We start from the raw sequence: 19,340 nt of genomic DNA, 5'->3' as shown, positions 1-19,340 counted from the left end.
CTGTAAGTAAATTAGGCTGAATGCTTTCCATACTATAACTGCTCTATAACTGCTCTATAAATAAATCAGAATGTCTACTGAATAAAAACTGGGCATAGTCTCACCACTGTGTAAGCCTTGCACAAGCAAACCAGAATAAACACGGACATAAAAAGGTGATATGGAGACGTCCTAAATTGCTCGTTGTCTTGCAGAGCAGCTGCATTTGGGCTGAGTTTGATGTTGCTGCTGAGATCTTGCGAAGTTTCTCCCTCCCAGTAATACATAATGTTCTTTGTGAAAAAGAAGGAAAGAAAGAAAGAAATCTATTTAGGAAATAACATGTGGCTTGAGTGCACTTTACGTGGAGCTCGGCAAAACACCCACGATACCTTTTAGCAGAGAGTTACCTTGTGGTGAAATCATAATATTTAACGTGCAATTACTCAACTTGATCTGTTTTAACACAGGTAACGGAAATGCTCCTTTGAGAAGCTTTAGAGCACCGGGATTTGGAGAGCTGGGACGCTAATTGTTTTCAAAGGAAGAAAGCTTTTTATTATCGATGATTTCCCCTCAAAGGCTGCCTCCCACACACCTACAGAGTACCTTTTTTCAGTCTGTGGTACATAATACCATGAGACGGAGCAGCAGGTCTGGCGCCGTGATGTGATTATATGGAGAAATTAGTTGTGAACGGAGATTTGATAATGGGATTTGAACCCAAACCTGCCCAGCCTAGCTGCTATGCCCCGGTGGGTCCCCAGCCTTATGCGTAAGATGGACAAATATATTTCCTTGGCTGCCTCTCCTGTGACTGCAACAGCAGCATTTTTATTTACTTTACCGTGATAGTATCTAGTATGCTAGAAAGCTGTGTTATGCCATTGGTGCATCTCACTTACTACTGCCTGCACTGACTGGCAGCAGCTCTCCAGGTTTTCAGGCAAGGGCCTTATGTCCTCTGAAATGTGTTCATGGGAGTGGTGTTCTTGGATTGATTCTGTTTTATTACATGTTTTGTGCTGTCATGTTGTATTTTTATGTCGTGAACCACCCTCAGATCAAAGGTGGTACTGTGGTACCTTGGTTCTCAAACTTAATCCGTTCCGGAAGTCCGTTCCAAAACCAAAGCGTTCCAAAACCAAGGCTTGCTTTCCCATAGAAAGTAATGCAAAACGGATTAATCCGTTCTAGACTTTTGAAAACAACCCCTAAAACAGCAATTTAACATGTGTTTTTTACTGTCTAACGAGACCATTGATCCATAAAATGAAAGCAATAAACAATGTATTGCAGTCACACAATCAAATCAATCAGTCAAAACAAAAACAAAAAGAGCTGCAAAAACAAAAACGCAAAATAAATAGCAAAAACAGACAGACCTCAGCGTAACACGTGAAACGGAACCGTAACACTCAAAACGGAGCACATTAAGCTTCCGAAAAAGGGTTCGCAAACCGGAACACTTCCGGGCTTGCAGTGTTTGCAGGTTCCAAGTTGTTTGAATACCAAGGCATTTGAGAACCAAGGTGCCACTGTATACACATTTCATAAATAAAAATAAAACGGGCCACTGTCTTGACCCAGGAGCCAGGCTCTTCTTAGTCCCTTTTGTATAATCCCAGGCACAGAACAGGCGTTTTGGAGGATGAAGGGACACAGGCAGTTCGTTTCTCCATCTGTTTTTGGAAGCTCCAAAACCACCACAAAGGGCAGGGGAAGAAGCGTGTTCTGCTCGGCGTCTGTTCCCGCAGTCTGGATTTCATGCTTCGTGTGCAATCTGGGCTTCCTTGGTACAGTACGGGGGGCGGGGGGGGGGAGAGATGCCTCATTAGAGCAAAATAGCTCATTTGCAGCCAACTAGACAGCCTACGTGGGCAGCAGCGCTTCAAAGCCTTTTGTTCGCTCAGGATGGGGCGTGAGTAACTGGGATGGTCACATGGAGTTCCCCGCCACCATCTCCCCCTTCCTCCTCCTTCCCACCCATTCTGCAAAAAGTTCTAGACAACGTTTCAAGAAACAGCTGCCATGCAGTCGCAGAGACTTGTGAACTCGTATTTGTTCGGAACATTTATACCCTGCTCTTCAGCCAGGCAAGGCTACCGCAGCACCTCACGCAGAGCCATAAAAGCTCAGTCTCTGCCCCTCGGGCTTTCAATAAAGAAGGGCAGGGAACAAAAGGGAAACGGGGCGAGGAAGGAAGAGAAGAGATGGGGGGAAAGGCAAACTCAGACACCACATGATGGATGTCAAGGCCGGGTTTGCTGCTTTTGAGGCATGCATGTGATCTCCCGGAAGCTGCAGGGAAAAGGGGAGCTGTGCACTTCTGTTTGGAACAATCTGCAGGTTTTTAGCTTTTGTTGTTGTTGTTGTTTAGTCATTTAGTCGTGTCTGACTCTTTGTGACCCCATGGACCAGAGCACGCCAGGCACTCCTGTCTTACACTGCCTCCCACAGTTTAGTCAAACTCATGCTGGTAGCTTCGAGAACACTGTCCAACCATCTCGTCCTCTGTCGTCCCCTTCTCCTTGTGCCCTCCATCTTTCCCAACATCAGGGTCTTTTCCAGGGAGTCTTCTCTTCTCATGAGGTAGCCAAAGTATTGGAGCCTCAACTTCAGGATCTGTCCTTCCAGTGAGCACTCAGGGCTGATTTCCTTCAGAATGGATAGGTTTGATCTTCTTGCAGTCCATGGGACTCTCCAGAGTCTCCTCCAGCGCCAGAATTCAAAAGCATCGATTCTTTGGCAATCAGCTTTCTTTATGGTCCAGCTCTCACTTCCATACATCACTACTGGGAAAACCATAGCTTTAACTATACGGGCCTTTTTCTTTCTTTCTTTCTTTCTTTCTTTCTTTCTTTCTTTCTTTCTTTCTTTCTTTCTTTTAGCTTTGCCTTCCTCTAAACCAGATGTGGCCAGACTCTGGTTCCCATCATCCGCGACCACTGCCCATGCCGACTGGAAGTGATGGGAACATCTGGAGGGCCGCGGGGGTTTGCCACCCTTGTTCTAAAGTCGTGTACTCGGTAGTTTGGAAATAATACTGTTACAGAAGTTGGGTGCTACCCCCACTCTCTCATGCCGAGCGGTAGCAAGATTGCAAGGGGTTCCAGGTGGCGGGCAGTGAAAATTTTCATAGGGGAACAGTTAGGGTCAGACGTGCCAGCTTCCGAGTGTGATTGGGGGAGCCAAGGCTGCGATATCCCTCCCTCTGTGGTGGGCCCTCAACACTTTTTGTCATGTTAACATCTCTTTCCCAGGTGAGGTCCTGGCTTTGAAAGGAAGCTTAGCCAGTATTTTTACGCTAGCCTGCAATCTTCCCTTTAAAATATTCCAAATAAGAAAGGAAGGAAGGAAGATGCATTAAACAAGATTGTTGTTGTTTAGTCATGTCCGACTCTTCGTGACCCCCTGGACCAGAGCACTCCTGTCTTCCACTGCCTCCCGCAGTTTGGTCAAACTCATGCTGGTAGCTTCAAGAACACTATCCAACCATCTCGTCCTCTGTCGTCTCCTTCTCCTTGTGCCCTCCATCTTTGATTACATACAAAAATGTGTTAATTGGGGTAAATTTGCACTACAATGAGGATTGGTGGATTTTGTTTCTTTCTTTGTTTGTTTAATTACAAACTGGTGTGGAAACATGGAGAACTGAATTTAAGACTGGACAAATGAGAAACTGAAATGGATTTGCCTGTCTCTACAGACTGTCACAAGTTGGCAATGCATTAAATGGTCGTTTAATACCGACTCCTCCCACCCACCCCCCAAAAAAGGAGGTTTTGATGACGAGACAGGAGAGGATTTAAGCTGAGGGGAGATTACAATTGGCATTTCTTCCCAGCGTCCCCTTTAAGTGTATGCGGTAGCTAAACTTTGCTGAAGTTTAAAGACTAAGTGTTCACCTAGGATTAAGAGGTCAGCTCCCCTGCCATGCTTAAGCCACTTACAAGGGCCATGAACTTGCAGGTTAAAAAAGGCACGTTGGACAGACTGGAAGGTAGAAAGTGAGGAGATGATGAAAGGAAATAGATGCCTCTGGGGTCAGCCTAAGAGAAGCGTAACCTCCCTGCTTTCAGCTTCAGTATCCTTGCAGAGAGAGGAAAGTACTTGCATCAATGCTGTAAAAGACAGAGCTTTTCCCTCGCATTATTTTCAAGTTTTGTTACCAGATTCACTTGTGCAGCAATAGGCTAGATATGCTGAAAATCTAGTGGTGATGTACACACTGAAGCACTAGAAAGGAAGAAGACACACAGGTTTCCAGTCAAAGTAATTGGGCACCCATGCTCCTACTCTCAGTCCCTCCTTGCACCTGCGCAAGTTCCAGAGCAGACATTCTGCTGTGTTTTAAATCAATGTATAGAATCATAGAATTGGAAGGAGCCACAAAGGGTCATTTAGTCCAATCCCCTGCAATGCGGGAATCTTTTGTCCAACACGGGGCTTGAACCCACAACCCTGAGATCAAGAGTCTCATGCTCTACCGACTGAGCTATTGCAGCAGCTCCTGCAGCTTCCTGCTAAAACGCTACAACGTTTCATGCATCAGATGGTGGGCTCTGCTTTGTTAGAGGCTTTTAAACAGAGGTTGGATGGGCACCTGCCAATAATAATTTAGCTGCCATTCTTGCAGCGCCCCAGGGGGTTGGACTAGAGTCCCTTCCCGTCCTGCAGTTCTGTGACTAGATGAAACATTCCACAGTTGGTTTTGTGTGGTTGTTGCACAGGTGCGCATGGTCATCTTTCAAAACGTGCACATATCCAAATTTTGCAGTTCTCAAACCCATTTTTGTGCATGCACCAGGGGAAAGTCTTCCTATAAAAGTGAACAGTAATGAACATAACGCAAACATGCATTGTATTATGGGAAATCGCTTTGCAAAAATGGGTCTGTTAGGCAAGACCGCAGAGTAGAGGTTAGAATGTCAGACAAGGCCCTGGGAGAAGAGAGGTCCAATCCTCACTCTGCCATGAAGCTCTCAACTGGGTGACCTTGGGCCAGTCACACTGCCTGCCAGCCTCACAGGGGTGTTGTGGGGATTAAGCGAGTGGAGGACGACCATGTACGTGCCGTGTTGAGATCCTTGGAGAAAAAGGTGGAGACATATATGCAATAAATAAGTAGACAGATAAATGCTAAAAAAAAAAAATTGCACCAAAATGCTGTTACATTTTCATGAGAGCCAGTGTGGTGTAGTGGTTAAGAGTGGTAGACTCGTAATCTGGTGAACCGGGTTCGCTTCCCCGCTCCTCCACATGCAGCTGCTGGGTGACCTTGGGCCGGTCACACTTCTCTGAAGTCTCTCAGCTTCACTCACCTCACAGAGTGTTTGTTGTGGGGGAGGAAGGAGAATGTTCGGATAGTGATAAAGCGGGATATCAAATCCAAACTCTTCTTCTTCATGAGGACTTAAAAAAAAAAAATACTGCAAGCTGATGTGGAAATGTGGAGAGATGACCTTAAGAGTGGAACAATGGGAAAGTGAGAGAAAGCAAAATTGGCAGATTCGCTCATTCCGAACTCCCATCCTCCCTGACTGTTGGGCCAAGCTGGGGGTGGTGAACACCCAAAAGCCACCTTTCCAAAAAGACTAGTCAGGTGCTAGAGTTTCCCCTTTAACAAGGTGTCAAGTTTATATTTCCTTTTCAATCCGATGCAGATTTTGTTGTGTCTCCCACTCCTGCTGCTGCTCCCTGATTTCCTTCTGGAATTAATTACAGTGCTTTGGGGTTGGGGGAGAGAGTGCATTGTCCGTCCCCTTCACGGCATGCTAGATTTTTTTTTTCCCATGGGAAAGTTGAAAGTAGGATAAAACCTTTAAGGCTGAGCGACATTAAAAAACAACAGAAGATTCCACGGGATAAATTTCGATTATGCTGCAGCCGGCCTGGGCGGTTTTACCCGGAGGGCCTGCACAGCCAGGCATTCCACAACCTTTTTTAGACATAATGGTCAGCAGGATTTTTCTTCTTTGGAGGGGGCTGTTGCTGCTGAAGGGAAGAAAGGTTTGTTCTTCTTCGAGCAAGGAGGGAGCCAGCCGGCTGAAGGCAACCCTGGTGGGGAAAGTGGGCCTGAAATGCAGCCCTGGCTTGCCCTGATGACCTGATCACCTGGCGCCATGCCATAAACCGCAGGCCAGTTTTGGCTCCTTTCCCGGACCAATCTCCTTGAGTTGGAGCTCCCGCTTCTGCCGGCGACAATGCAAAGCCTGTCATGTGAACAGAAGGAGAGCTCTGCAGGATGAGGCCAAAGGCCCATCTAGTCCAGCCCTCTGTGGTCAACCAGATGTCCATGTGAAACTCGCAACAGCCGGATATCCGCTTGTGGTTCAGCTGGTACAGAGCCACCGACAGCACAAGGGGCAAAGGCATTTGAGGGCTTTATCTCACCCACCTCAGCCCTGAGAACAGAAGTGTAGAGTTGGAAGGGACCCCAAGAGTCATCTAGTCCAACCCCCGCAATCCTGCCCACAGCCGTCCCTGGGAGGGTTCGAATCACCGACCTTCTGGTTAAGAGCCTGATCCCCTCCTGTTGTCCTTTCTCTTCCACAACCATTTCTGCTCCTCTTGCCCATTCACATGTGCCTCCAATTTCTGCTGCTGTCCCTCTTCTCCTTTCATTTCCACAGACACCGATTCCTCTTGCTCATGCAGGCAGAACTCTTTCATCTCCTCCTGCACCTTCTGGCACACAGGGAGTGAAGAGATCTCAAAGCAGCAGCTTTTCAACTCCATCCTTCGGTTTGTTTTCCTCTGAGGCACGTTCCTCATGCGCCCTGTCTTCCACACTAGGCTCCCAGGGAGAGGGAAAATCAACTGGCAGCAGCTCCTCAGTGCTTTTAGGAAACCCGCATTCCCCTCCCAGAGCTACAATTTCTTTAGCGATAGAACAATCAAATCCCTTTTCACAGGGAACTCTGGGAATTATAGCTCTGGAAGGAGAATAAGGAACTTCTAGCAGTGGTCTAAACTACAGAGCCTAGGGCTTGCCGATCAGAAGGTCGGCGGTTCAAATCCCCGCAACGGGGTGAGCTCCCATTGCTCGGTTCCAGCTCCTGCCAACCTAGCAGTTGGAAAGCACATCAAAGTGCAAGTACCATATTTTTTGCACCATAACACTCACTTTTTTCCTCCTAAAAAGTAAGGGGAAATGTCTGTGCGTGTTATGGAGGGAATGCCTACGGGTGGCATGCCTACGGATTTTCCTCCTCTAAAAACTACGTGCGTGTTATGGTCGGGTGCGTGTTATAGAGCGAAAAATACGGTAGATAAAAAGGAACCATTCCGGTGGGAAGGTAAACGGTGTTTCCATGCGCTTCTCTGGTTCGCCAGAAGTGGCTTAGTCATGCTGGCCACATGACCTGGAAGCTGGACGCCGGCTCCCTCAGCCAATAAAGCGAGATGAGTGCCGCAGCCCCAGAGTTGTCCACGACTGGACCTAATGGTCAGGGGTCCCTTTACCTTTACCTAGCTGTACCCTTAACAAACTACGACTCACCCTACTGGCCCAGGTTTAGCCTTTCCATAAAATATGCAAAACAATTTGTACAAAATATTTGATTACGCTATTGGCAGTGGCAGCCAGACTAGAAGTTGCACACCATTGGAGATCGTCTCATACCAGTTTTTTTTCCAGCTGGATGATAGAACAAGGTTTGACAAGCAGCAGTGGTTGAGAAACTTAAAGAATGTAGCAGACAAATTGGGGGACTTAAATGTAAGCCATACTTTTCAGTCACATTTACGGAATTTGTGTTACGTCCACAAGGAGCCTCCCTCCTAAATCCCATCGTCCTTTGTGATCTGACATTTTCCCCAAACACGTTTGTCCTTTAGAATGAGCTTCTTAAACATTTAGGTTCTAAGCCACTACCTAAACATCATTACTTGCCTCTTCCCTAAGGTGACACTTTACCTCCCTCCCTGATTCTTAGAATCATAAAACCATGGAATTGTACAGTTGGAAGGAACCACGGGGGGGGGGGGTATCATCTAGTCCAATCCCCTGCAATGCAGATTTTTTTTAAAAAAATTTTTTTTATTGGGTTTTCACATTTTATATAGACAAAGACAAAAACACAAAAAAACACAAAAACAAACAGACAGAGAAAAACAACAAACATGTATACTTTCCAAAAAAGTTATTTTCTAACCCTGGTCATTGACTTCCCCCCACCCCCTCCCTTGCATCCCTATTCCCAAATTTATATCAGCAAATTGGCATTTCCTTATCCATCTTAATATTAGTCCTTTATATAAAAAGAAGCAAAATTAAATTTTTTCTAAGTTGGACCTCAGTTCCCTTCCATCGATTTCCCATTTTGTCTTAAATAATAATCTTGTTAGCAAAAATCCCATGGTCTTGAGTGTTGTTAAAACTAGATTCTTCCCTCCCTCCCATCCCCGGTTTGCGTCCCTTCCGAAAACATGTCTAAAATAACAGTTCTTAGCCCGGGTTCCTCACGTCCGAGGCTCTCAAGTCTCTTTCAGTCCCTCTCCGCCGGTCTAGTTGGTAATCCTTTATGCCGGTCATCGCGTCTCGAAAGAGTTCTTTCACAGTCAGTCCAAAATCTCTTCCCATATTTGCAAGCAGCTGCTGAAGAATTTCCACAAGGCATGAATCTTGAACATAATCAAAGTCAGAGTCTATGTGGAGGCCCCAATTATATTTCTTTATTTTAAATTCCTTAATTTCATAGACTCCCAGGGCCTCCACTTTCATCTTCTGGATCTTTCGTAGATTTATAGTAGGTTCAGTCCAATAGTCTCCTTGTTTATATTCCACAGGTGTCAGCTTCTGGACAATGTTTTCCCATTTCAATTCTTCTCTTTCTTGTTTTGTCTTCTCCTCTTCTTTGGTTATCATTTCCGGTTCAGCTGTGGATTCTTTCTCAGCCAGGTCCTCATTACATTCAGCAGAACTACTTGTTTCAGAAGTCAAGGTCATCAATTGTTCACTCATAGCCGTAGTCTGCTCCTGTAAGATTCCCACCAGATAGAACATCCTTTCGATTTCTCCCAGTATCTTTCCATCCACAGCCATTGTAATTCCACAGAATTCCCCCTAGAGGGAATCTGGTTACTTAGTGTTCTTTTCTCCAACAGTCCTCTGTCTTATTATTGTTTCTTTGTTTCCAACAATTTTAGTTCAATTGTAACTCCTTTTAATCCAGAGGGATCTTAAGTAACGATTTTTCTACTATTAACAGTCCGTTTGACAGCTTTGACAGCTGTCAAACTCTGCACTTCTTATACAAGCTCCAAAACAGGACACTCCCGGGCCCGGGAGGGAGGGTTGTTTACAACAGAAATATACCCCTTCCAACACTCCTCTCTCCTGCTCAAAAATTTCTTTTCCAAGTCTTGGAAGTTACTGTCTTTTTAAACTCACCCTTTACAGGGTAGGCACTCCAGCTTAGTTCTTTTATCGTTGCTCTGGATCGTCTGCAAGGGGGGGGGTGCAGACTTCCTTTTAACACATCCCCCGATCGTCTCAAATTCAGTGGGTAAAATTCTTAAAGTCCAAATTCCATTTACTCACGGGTTCTTCTTCTCAGCCAAATTTCAAGGAAGGAAGTCAGCGCTCTCCGGTCATGGCTCGCGGCTTCGCTCAGCAGAGGTAGCGATGGACTCTCGGTGCCACGCCACCCCCCGTATCCCCTCCGCAGCCTTTAAAAAGGCTCTTTGCGAATCAGGGGGGGCGCTTAAGGCACCCACCGAGTCTTCAGTCCGCAGGCTCCGCGCCTGCGGTTTTAAGGGTCCCCGTGTCGCCGGCACGGCAAAGACCCGTCCCCTGCTGAGCCGATTCCCTCCGGAGCTCGGAGGGAATCCGCTATTCCCAGATCGCGTCAACCCCGGAAGTCGCAATGCAGATTTTTTTGCCAAACGTGAAGCTCAAACCCAGGACCCTGAGATTGAGTCTCATGGCTTACCGACTGAACTCTTTCCTTATCATGCCTATCAAGAAAAAGAAGCAGGCAACCTTCATTTATCCGTAGTTGTTATTTTGCTCCACCCTGTTTAATTTTGATGGTGTAACGTTGAAAAGTGTCAATCACTTCTCCTACCTGGGCAGTTATCTTTCCACAAGGGCCGACATTGATGCCAAAATCCATCTTCACCTGAGCTCTGCAAGTGCAGCTTTATCCCAATTGAAGTGCAAGGTATTTGAGGATCAGGACATTCGCAGGGAAACCAAATTACTTGTTTACAAAGCTATTGTACTACCAACCTTTCTGTGTGCTTGTGAAACAGGAGCGCTTATAAATGCCATCTCCAACTCTTCGAAATATTCCATCAACGGTGTCTCCAAAAAGTTTTACACATCACTTGGGAAGACAAGTACAGTACCAGAGTACTGGAAGAATCAAAGATTACCAGTGTTGAAACAATTATTCTTCAACATCAACTTTGTTGGACTGATCATGTTATGCGGATGCCTGATTATCGTCTTCCAAAGCAACTACACTATTCCAAACTTAAAAATGGAAAGTGTAGTGGTGGTGGTCAACAAAAGAGGTTCAAAGACTCTCTCAAGGCAAATCTGAAAAATGTAGCATAAACACCAACAACTGGGAAACTGAAGACGCTCAAATTCCAGATGAAAGGGAGAAATGAGCTAAGAAGAAGGCACGCTTGGCAAACCCTCACCATGGTCAACTCCCATCCAGAAACCTACGTCCCCACTGTGGAAGAACATGTGGATCCAGAATTGGCCTCTACAGTACAGTCATTTACAGACTCACTGTTAAAACCATGTTCATGAAACATCTTACTCGGCTACAAGTGATCACCAAAGAAGAAGAAGAAGAAGGTTTTGCTCCATCCTGTTTAATATCCTCAAAAAAATTCTCAGTAAAAATTAAATAACAAACTATAGCTCCCAGAACTCTTTGGGGGAAGCTGTGCCTGTTTAAAATGGTATCACGGTGCTTTAAACATATGGTGTGAATGTGGCTTAAATAAGCACTTATAGCAGGGTCTCCAGCTGGTTTTGGACTACAACTCCCATCATCCCTAGCTAGCAGGACCAGTGGTCAGGGGTGATGGGAACTGTAGTCCAAAAACAGCTAGAGACCCAAGTTTGGGAAACCCTAAATTATACGATTGCAGTCAGGCTGCAAGGCGGCCTTTGCTGACCTTTTTTGGAGGGTGGCTTCCCACCAGCCCCAGCCAGGAGTTGTTGTCCTAAACATCTGGAAGGCACCAGCCCTGTGAGGGTTGCTTGTAGGGCTAGATTGGACCTGGAAGGAAGTTCATTCTGATCCTCTGGCACCACCTACAGGCGGTAATTTTTGGCAGAAGAGTCTTCATGAAGAGGAGAGGCGGAACAGACACCCTTCTCTCGATAGCTTTGGGGCAGCCATTCCAGAGGCAGAGCTGTGTCACTGCTGGGACAGGAAATGAGCTGCTATGTTCACTGAGAGGTAGCTCACAGCGGAACAGAAATTGGAGACAATGGCCGGAAATGGGGGTGGAAGGGGGTGGGTCAGTCTTGAAAGGAGGGCCCTTGCTATTGTCATCAAAGACCAAAGCAGGTCACATCATCCACTGTGATTGCATACCCCCCAACATTCCTCAGGTGAAAACAGGGACATTTATCACTCTCCCCACCAACTGACTCTTCTCGACCTCCCATAAACCCCCCCTCCCCGAAGCATTTCCTATCAGAAGAAGGGTGAGTGCCACTGTTACTATACCAGCGGGTCACAGGAAACACGCCCTCCACCATCCAGGGGAAAACCTACAATTCCAAGTTTAGTTTGTTGTTTGATAGATTTACAAAACACACACACACACACACACACACACCAAGAAATAAATGAGAAAGGGGCAAGATTAGACACAGACGCACAGAGTGATTTTTTAAAATCAAGACTCCTTTATTTTTATTTTTCAAATACAGTGGTACCTCAGGTTAAGAACTTAATTCATTCCGGAGGTCCGTTCTTAACCTGAAACTGTTCTTAACCTGAGGTCACACTTTAGCTAATGGGGCCTCCCGCTGTCACCGTGCAATTTCTGTTCTCATCCTGAAGCAAAGTTCTTAGCCCGAGGTACTATTTCTGGGTTAGCAGAGTCTGTAACCTGAAGCATCTGTAACCTGAAGCGTCTGTAACCCGAGGTACCACTGTAAAGTTTTATTAAAACTTTTTGCAGTACAATAGGAAAAAACTAAACAAAAAATAAAAGAGAAAAGAATAAAAGTGCTAAAATAAAACAGAATCCTCTCCTGCAATTACCAAAACTACCCAGATATAGAGAGCTGGTGTGGGGCAATGGTTAGAGTGTTGCACCAGAACCAGGGAGACCAGGGTTCGAATCCCTACTTGGCCAGGAAACTCACTGGGTCTCCACTGCCCCTCAGTCTAACCTGCCACATAGGGTTTTAGTGGGGGTTAAATGAGGAGAATCCACTTCCCTTCTTATCCTCCTTCCTCTCCAGGATCCAATGAGGCAACGTGCCGGCCCACCCGTGAGGCAAGGTGAGTTTAACTGCCTCAGGTGGCAGGATACACTGGAGCAGCAAATCCCAATGTCAACCTCTCACCCCCCCCCCCAATTCCTGATGTAAATCTTCCCTCACCCTTTCTTCCATGGCACAATTTGGGGGTCCACTTCAAAATGTCTTGGGCTGGCCCTGACTGGGTGTCAAAAGTCAGCCCAGGGCCTGAAAGCACTGAGTACCTGCCACCTGCAATTCAGGGGCTTGCCACATAGGGGAGCATGTATATCTATGCCTGGACACACTCAGACACAATGATCTTGTGGCGATTTTCTGCTGTCACAGTATTTCTAAATACATTATTACACCAATTAGTATTGCATACTAAGGACAGAGCCAGTGTGGTGTAGTGGTTAGAGCAGCCTTTCTCAATCTTGGGTCCCCAGATTTGGCTGGACTACAAACCCCATCATCCCTGGCTGTTGGGCCTTCTCACTAGGGATGATGGGCTTTGTAGTCCAACAACGTTGGGCAATCCAAAATTGAGAAAGGCTGGGCTAGAGTGTTAGACTAGGACCTGGGAGACCACTGGGTTCAAATCTCTGCTGGGCTATGAAACTCGCAGGTAGCTTGGGGCAGTCACAGCCTCTCAGTTGAATCTTCCTCGCAGGGCTTTTGTGAGATTGGAGAGAACCACCTTGAGTTCCTTGGATGAAAGAGGGGTCTCCTAACAACTCTCAGAGCCCTTAACAAAATTCAGGTCCCAGGATTATTTAGATGGAAGACACAGCTGGTTAAAGGGGCAGTGCAGATGGGGCTCTGGCAACTTGAGCAGCAGCAATAATAGTTTCGGTAGCTGGAATCAGGCCCCCTCCTTTGCCAGCCTGCTGGGAACAGACCAGCAAAGCGGGGAACAGGTCTTGAAGGACTTGCTGGTGGGAGGGTCTCCGGCTGGGGACAATGGGAGTTGGAGTCCAGCAACACCTGTCCTGGTCATAATACTAAGCCAAATCTTAATTTGGTTCTAGGTAGCACAGCAGCAGCAGGGCTGAGGAAAGCACCTGCGTGGTTTGCTCACTTGCACTAAGCCATTTTTTTTTACTTAGCACAGGTGCGGGAAACCCAACGTTGCTGAACTACAACTCCCATTGGCCATGCTTGCTGTGGTTGAAGAGAACTGTAGTTCTGCAACATCTGGAAGGCCCAATGGTTCCCCCACACCTGGCTTATCGTTATGGGATGCCTGGGCCTTTGTAAATAACAAACTGCTACGATTATACTTTCTTTGCCAAGTAGCTTCAGGTAATATTTTGTCAACATAGATTTACCTTTTTATAAAGAGCGGAAGGCTCTACCCAACCAATGGTTGCACAACACACAGTTGTGGTTTTGATTGATTGAGTAACTTCCAGTGGTGAATTTAGCAACAGCAAACCCACAGGGGGAGGGGGGATAATTTGCACATAGATGGGTTGTGTTATGTTCCTGCTTTCGCTTCCCTCGGTCCCACTAACGAGCTAACCACAAATTGACAAAAACATCCTGGGTTTTATTTTTGTTGGTTTATTTCGATCTCCCCCGGAAGTGTCCCAATTGGGACACAGCCCCTTTCTCTGCTCCACAGTTGGAGGCAGCAACACTGAATACCGGTCGCTGCGAACCACAGGACAGGAGAGTGGTCTCATGCTTGGATCCTGCTTGCAGGTTTCTCACAAGCAGTTTGTTGGCCATTGTGAGACCCGGATGCTGGACTATAGATGGGCCACTGGCCTCGCCTTGTTTGGCACATTATTAAAACTGTGGAATTAGCTGCCACAAGACGCAGCGACGGCAGCCGATTTGGGTGGCTTTAAAAGAACATTCGACAAACTCACAGAGGCTCTTCTCATGCCCCTACATGTTTTGATAGGGTGGCTGGGACACCATAACCCACCAAACACGGCCTGTCCTCTGACAGCTGCCTTGCTTGCCTTCATCTAGACCAGAGGGTCTAGTTTCCTTCTTTTCCCAAGTCTTGGCACTCTCCTCACAGACCTCAGCAGGGAGGAAGAAGATGGGGGGGCAAACCAGAGTTCATAGAATCATAGGATGATAGAGTTGGAAGGGACCCGAGAGTCATCTAGTCCAACCCCCTGCAATGCGGGAATCGAACCCACGACCCTGAGATCAAGAGTCTCGTGCTCTACCTCCTGAGCTGTCCCAGGGGTTAGTTGGCTCCTCTTGTCATGGGCTCTGCCTCCTGTGTGGTCTTATTGACTTCTGCCACACCCTTCCCAATGGGTGCCAGCCACCGCAGGTCAAATGTGATAAAATGAAGCAGTTGGACCTCAAGACCAAAGTCCAGGGCTCCACAGCCAGCAGGGCCCAAGCAAGTGGCTACCCAGAGAGCAGCAGGTGCTGCAGACAGTTGCAAACAGGCCCCTTGTTAGCAGCCTCGATCATCAGGGATGTGCTGGTCTCTCAAAGCTACTGCTCATTTCCAGAGCATATTCCTGCCCCTCATTCCATCTTTCTTTTCTGCACACCAGCAGCTTTTGAGGTGACCTTTTCAACCATAATAAATGCTGCTCATCACCTCAAAATGTTGATGTGGCAGGGGGAGAAGTAGGAATCTGTTAACAATGCAAATATGGCATTCTGCTCGTGAGAAACTAATGCAGGCTAAGGCTTTCAGTGATGCATTGATGGACACCTGTTGTGAGGGGAGGGGGATATCTGCCCTCTTTAAAAAAAATGCCTCCAAACTTCCTCAGTTGTTCCCAGATTTCAAACTTCACACCAGCATTTCAAAATGGCCTCCGTTATCACCACTTACATTCCAGTGGTTAGACAAGGCCAGCCTTGCTGATAACATTTCCATGGCCTCTCAGTGAGGTCCTGATTACTTATCTAAAGGTAAATGTAAATGAGCCCGCCAGTCTGGGAGGTATAGGAAGACTGCCTAACTAAACCCACTGTCAAAACTATCTGCTGATGGGGTCTGCAGGGATTTAACCAGGATTCATGAGTGCAGGCTGGGGCCTGACATAGTAAGCTAGCAACCATTTTCCCATTTTTGCTATTCACTACAGCTTCTCCGAAAATAAAAATTGGTGTGTGCGAGCTTGCTTTTTTCCTCCTCTCTCCCAGCACGTTTTCCTTTTGTGTCATGTCTCTTAGATTATGAGCTTGAGGGCACAGCAATTTTTGGCTCCTCTCCATGCCTACTGTTTATTCCAGCTACCTCCTTGACTCTCATGATAAGCAAACTCATATATTGTGGGTTTGATCTGCTTCTCTGGGTTGCTTTGCTACATACAGTTAACATCCTGCCCCTTTCCCCAAGTTTAGGCAGCCCTGATGATGATGACATCACTCCTCAAGGAGTCATCCCAGGTCAGGTTGCTTTAGGCTGTGTATACACCATACATTTAAAGTGCATTCCCTCCATCCACCCAAAGAATACTGGGAACTGTAGTTTAAGGGCACCGGGGACTGTAGCTCTGGGTTTTATTTGGTTTTATTCAGAGCCGATGCACTGAAACTAATGCACCCAAGTTAATCCTGCCCATTGTTCACTATGGGTGTGATCTGAGTAGGACTAACATCAGGGGAACCCTTTGTAAGGTGTAAAGTACAATTCCCAGGATTCTTTGTGCCAAGCGGTTCCTATCCTGTGCTTAATTTCTAAAGTGACAATCTCATTACTTTGGATGTCTAAGAGCTCCGTCTGTGGTGATCACTTGAGCTCTGTACATGGCCAGTGACAGAAAAACCCTTGCCAGGGAGTACCTGCTTGTCAATCAAAGAGAGCAGAAAGACCAGGAAAGGAGGGGACATTAAACACAATGTCCCCAGATGCTCCTTTGCTAACTCCTTGTCATTCCTTTCAGAGCTGAATCAGATTTTATTTTCTCCCTCCTGATTTTTCATTTTATTCTTTTTTTATTGCATGTTTCCGCACACTTTGCAGATGGTAAAAATAACCCCACATTTGGAACATGGGTTTGGCTAAGCTCAAAGGCACTCCCAGGACCACTCAGCACTGCAGAGAGCAAACAAACAAAAAGCCTGGCATATATTTTGCAGACTTAGCAATGCAGAGCCACTCCATGCAGAAACACACACAGGCAATTTCCACTCCGATCCGAACACACCAGCCGCTTCAGTCCAGTCCTCTGAGCAAAGCAAGATAAAAACCAAACATCTCCAAGGAGAGCCTGAATTATTTGAGCTAGTTAACTCAGTTTCTTCAGTCTATTGTACTGGCACAGTGGGTTGCAATTGTTGCTCCAATAATAAATAATAATAATCAGTGCTTTTTTCTGGGGGCACTCAAGGGCACGTAGTAGAGGCACCTCTTTTCTAAAAAGCGCTGGTAAGAGTCTAGGCCAGTCTTTCTCAACCTTGGGTACCCAGATTTTGTTGAACTGCAACTCCCATCACCCCTAGCTAGCAAGGCCAGAGCTGAGGGATGATGGGAGTTGTAGTCCAACAACATCTGGGGACCCAAGGTGGAGAAAGGCTGGTCTAGGCCTTTCCCCCCCAGGAGTCTATTCCATAGCTCTACCCTTGGGAAGTGAAATGGAGGGTGGGGGGCAACCCAGTTCTTCCCAGCAGGCTAACTTTCTATTGCATTTCAGCCTTCAGCAACCTGGTGCCCTCATGATGTTCTGGACTACAACTCCCATCATGCCCTAGTGCACATGCTCTTGCAGTGCGCTACTTGCCAACGTGCTGCAGCCCTTCTTGTCTTACGCCATCTTAGGGTCCTGCTCACTTCCTACTGACAGCAAAGCTAGTTGCCCAAGACATTTGGGCACTGGCAAACCTCTAAAGCCTCGTCACCTTGTCACTCTCCCAGCACAAATGCAAAACTGGGTTTGGTCTAGTGCCCCCCACCCAGCCATTGCCTCTGAATCCAGTATCTAGCTCCCAAATTAATTCCTTCATTAAACTTACCAGCTGCTTCATAATGGGCACTGCGCCCCATGCATTTTGGAGGGAGTTTTGCTGTGTTTATAGTCATTATTTTGACTGCTTGTACTGCAACAGCTTCCAGCCACTGTTCTCAAGAAACTCAAGCAGTTGGGTCTCTTAATAGCTGGCAGGGATGCAAAGGGATTGAAATCTACCTCTACTTCCTTCCCTCCACCCCCAGGCAAAGGACTGTTTTCACCCTGGCACTCGGGCTGCCACGCTTCTCCCTTCAGCGTGATTCGTGCTTCACAGCTCTGAAGTTCCCATTTTGCAGCCAGTTCCTGTTAACCGGATGCAGCTGCTTCATCTCCCCTTCCACGAGAATAAAGGGAAGTAAGGGGCAGATTGCAGAGACAATCCCAAGAGCTGGGCTCGAAGGCCTTCCTAGAAATCGCGGCACCCTCCCAGCTCACCACCAATCTATTATACAGAACTTTGGCGAGATCATACTTTGAATAATGTTGTGTTGTATTCCATTGCTTCACCTAAAATGGCAGTGCAGAACCGGAAAAGGTGCCCAAAATGATAAAAGAGAGTTGGAGCTAAACATTTAGAAAGGCGAGTAAACCGAGATAGGATTATGGGGTGGTGAAATGGGGATATAGTGAGATGCTTTTCTTCCTTGCTCATACCTCTAGAATTTGGGGAGATCCAGTGAACCAGAGCGTTAGAAAGATTCATGAGACAAAAGTAAGTAATTCATGTCTACTAGCCATGACGCAGACTGTCTCGCCAGAGTGGTGCATGCTCTAGTTATCTCCCGCTTGGACTACTGCAATGCGCTCTATGTGGGGCTACCTTTGAAGGTGACCCGGAAACTACAACTAACCCAGAATGTGGCAGAGAGACTGTTGACTGGGGGCGGCTGCCGAGACCATATAACACCGGTCTTGAAAGACCTACATTGGCTCCCATTACATTTCCGAGCACAATTCAAAGTGTTGGTGCTGACCTTTAAAGCCCTAAACGGCCTCGGCCCAGTATACCTGAAGGAGCGTCTCCACCCCCATCGTTCTGCCCAGACGCCGAGGTCCAGCGCTGAGGGCCTTCTGGCGGTTCCCTCATTGCAAGAAGCCAAGCTACAGGGAACCAGGCAGAGTGCCTTCTCGGTAGTGGCACCCGCCCTGTGGAATGCCCTGTCAGTATATGGAAACATCACAGCTGCAGACCCCCAGATTGTTGACATCACATGATGTGCCTATCTGTGGGAAAGAATTTCCCAGGACGTTCACAGGCTGGATAAGTCTTTGTGAAGAGTGTAACTTGAAACCTTCCGACTGCGCATGTTCAGGAAGTTTGTCAGACGTGCTAGAAGAACTGAACTGAAAGGACGTGTTTTTCTCTAGTGCTGTAATGTCAGAAATAAACATCATGTAAATAGATTTCTGACTTATTTTCTTTCCCCTGCGGAAGCAGGAGGGAGGGGCTGTGCATTTCACCCACGCTTGGGAAAATGTCGCCTATCAAAATCTCCCTGGTCTGTCTGGATGTCAGCCAGAGGAGGTTACTGGTATGCAAGCTCCGAGGACAGTGAAAGGGGCCAGCCTCTGTGGAGGGGGCTTGCAAACAGACATGCCCTCCCACCAGATGTCAAAGAGATAAACAACTACCTGACATTCAGAAGACATCTTAAGGCAGCCCTGTTCAGGGAAGTTTTTAATGTGTGACATCTTAGTGTATTTTTGGTCTTTGTGGAAGCTGCCCAGAGTTGCTAAGGAAACCCAGCCAGATGGGCGGGGTACAAATCATAAATTATTATTATTATGACAGCTACTGTCTCTCTTCACTGTTGGGAGCCAGAAATGTTAGGCAACAGCCCTCCTAACATTTCAATGGCCAGTTGGGAGTTGTTGGTTCAGCAAAGGTTCCCCACACCAGCTTTAGATGGAAAAGCAAGTCAGCAAACATATTCCTTCGCTTTCTTCTCTGTCATTCCCATTTTCAGACTCAA

At 46.8% G+C, this 19,340-nt stretch overlaps 1 protein-coding gene across 1 annotated transcript in view; it reads right to left on the bottom strand.

Moving 5' to 3' along the window:
- Window positions 1-19,340, bottom strand: part of EVI2A (ecotropic viral integration site 2A) — a 243,873-nt gene that overhangs the window by 73,535 nt on the left and 150,998 nt on the right. The window lies entirely within an intron of this gene.

The sequence above is a fragment of the Podarcis vaucheri genome, assembly GCF_965113315.1.
Source record: "Podarcis vaucheri genome assembly, chromosome: 15".
Classification (NCBI taxonomy): domain Eukaryota; kingdom Metazoa; phylum Chordata; class Lepidosauria; order Squamata; family Lacertidae; genus Podarcis; species Podarcis vaucheri.
The sequence above is the reverse complement of the archived record's forward strand: the minus strand, read 5'-3'. Positions and strand labels throughout refer to the sequence as shown.